The sequence below is a fragment of the Chanos chanos genome, chromosome 9, assembly GCF_902362185.1.
Source record: "Chanos chanos chromosome 9, fChaCha1.1, whole genome shotgun sequence".
NCBI classification, from domain to species: Eukaryota; Metazoa; Chordata; class Actinopteri; order Gonorynchiformes; family Chanidae; genus Chanos; species Chanos chanos.
The window spans coordinates 17,418,457-17,420,956 of record NC_044503.1 but is presented as its reverse complement, the minus strand read 5'-3'; the positions used below and the strand labels follow the sequence as shown (position 1 = coordinate 17,420,956).

At 44.8% G+C, this 2,500-nt stretch overlaps 1 protein-coding gene across 1 annotated transcript in view; it reads left to right on the top strand.

The window, feature by feature from the left end:
• plxnd1 (plexin D1) overlaps nucleotides 1–2,500 on the top strand; it is a 61,181-nt gene that overhangs the window by 25,389 nt on the left and 33,292 nt on the right. The gene's annotated exons all lie outside the window — the stretch shown is intronic.

The following is a 2,500-nucleotide window of genomic DNA, read 5'->3' as shown; positions in this document are numbered from 1 at the left end:
CTGAAAAGAAAATCATTTTAAAACTAACATCGAGTTCCTAGTCCACACTCAGACCAATAAACTAAACTCTAAACTAATGAATGCCTATGTGAACATTGTGAACCCCGTCACCACCCGCCATAATTGGAGGACGCAGCCTGCAAATGTGTGACACACAGGCCGACTGAGCAGCGAGCACAGCCTTTTAGGTGAGCTAGCTAGTAACTACACTGCCAGAGCTAAGCTAGGCTAATCTCCTAGGTGGAACATGGTGTGAAGTCGTACTTTAGTATACGTTTCACAAATAACAAAATACTTCATCTTTTGCCACAGCAGCATCACATTATCAGAAGTGTCCAGACTTTGAAAAGATGGTGCAAGAAACCATGCCGAAGAAAGAACCACACAGACTTGGAGGAAATTGTCACGAGAATAAAATCGTAATTTTACAAGAAAAAACTCATAATGTTACGAGAATAAAGTCGTAATTTTGTGAGAAAGTCATAATATTACTAGAATAAAGTCATAATTTTAGGCTACGTGTTATTTTAGAGGGGAAGTATCAGAAGAGCAGACTACGACCTGAGTTAAAATTAGGAACATGGAACATCTGGTGAAGTTATACTTTAGGTTTCACGAATAACATAATACTTAATCTTTTGGCACATCAGCGCCACATTGTGGCAGACTGCTCTTCCGATCATCTTCTGCTCTTCTGAAACTACGGCTTTATTCTCGTAATGTTACGACCTTATTCTAGAAATCTCAGAATACTTCGTCGTAATGAGGAACACCAGCTATTTGACAGGTTTTTTTTTCTTCCTGAAAACAAATAATTTTTAAAATATTTGTACGAAATAAATATTCGTAAAAACCCACTATTTGTGCTTTGCCGAATACCGTATTTGGATTCGGCTCCACCCCTAGTGTATATGTGTGTGTGTGTGTGTGTGTGTGTCGTTCTGTCTGTGCTTCAGAAACTCACCTGGCAATCCTGTAATCTCTGTCAAAGACACTGTACTGCAAAATGTTCCGAACCGCCCCACCTGTGTCACCTGCTCAGCTTTCTGTCAGGTCCAGGCCCTGTCTGCAGACCACATCACACACGGGGCTGTCAGAACCAACGCCATCACACACAGGGCTGTCAGAACCAACACCATCACACACGGGGCTGTAAGAACCAACACCATCACACACGGGGCTGTCAGAACCAACACCCTCACACAGGGGGCTGTCAGAACCAACACCACCACACACAGGGCTGACAGAACCAGCACCATCACACACAGGGCTGTCAGAACCAACACCATCACACACGGGGCTGTCAGAACCAACACCCTCACACACAGGGCTGTCAGAACCAACACCATCACACACGGGGCTGTCAGAACAAACTCCATCTTTGGGCGTCTCAGGGAGAGACTCTGTGATGTCATAACGTGACCATGAGGACCACAGCTGCTCTCTGCAATATTTCCCACTCTGCATCACAAGGACCTGCACTACACACTGTAATCATCAGACCTCACATCACATCAGGCCTCTCCATCAGCATTGTTTTAGGACAATAACTATTCATCTGCTGGGAAGATAAGGAGCAAAAAACAGTGTCCTGAAATGAACCAACTCCTCAGGTATGGATAGCACCATGTGGAAACATTACCGACAGCTTTCCTTGTGAGAATGGATGGTTCCAGGGTCTGTTCTCCCAGCTGACAGAGAGCCGTCATGCCACTGGAGGTCTGGAAAATACTGTCGTCACACCTTAAAAACAGCCACATATCGCCTGACAGATGGCATGGCCCTCCACTGACCTGATCTGCAGGGCACAGCTCTGTCCCTATGGCAACCATCCAAATCCACAGCCTGTCAAAACCACACCTAAACCTAAACCCTCAGCAGATGGATGGAAATCATACTTGACTAAAAGGGCCCCCCGAAGATGACAAAGTGTGTGTGTGTGTGTGTGTGTGTGTGTGTGTGTGCGTGTGTGTGTGTGTCTGTGTCTGTGTTTGTGTGTGTCTATGTGTGCCTCCTTACATACTGGTAATAGTGATAATTCTCACTTCTCACTTTGAAACCAAATATTGCACTGCCTATCAGAATTAGACTCACACACACACACACACACACAACCACATATACACACACGCACACACGCGCGCACGCGCACGCACGTGCACACACACACACACACCACACACACACACACACACATACATCTGTGACATTCTTCATTCTCACCACATTGGCTCTTTAATTCACTACCTTCTCTACGCAACATCACTTTGGGGCCAGAGAAGTCATGAAGAAATTGATAACGTTAAGTAGAATACAATGTGATTTTGGAACTTGAAATGTTTGGAAACATCTGGAAACATTTGAAATGTTGACAGACATTGGCAGCCCACTTTGACATGACAAAAGTTACAAGGTTGTCACAAAAACATCCAGACCATGCTACTTATTTTCCTACAATGTTTTTGACAGCACCGTCTGACCCATGCATGGCAGGACAAGC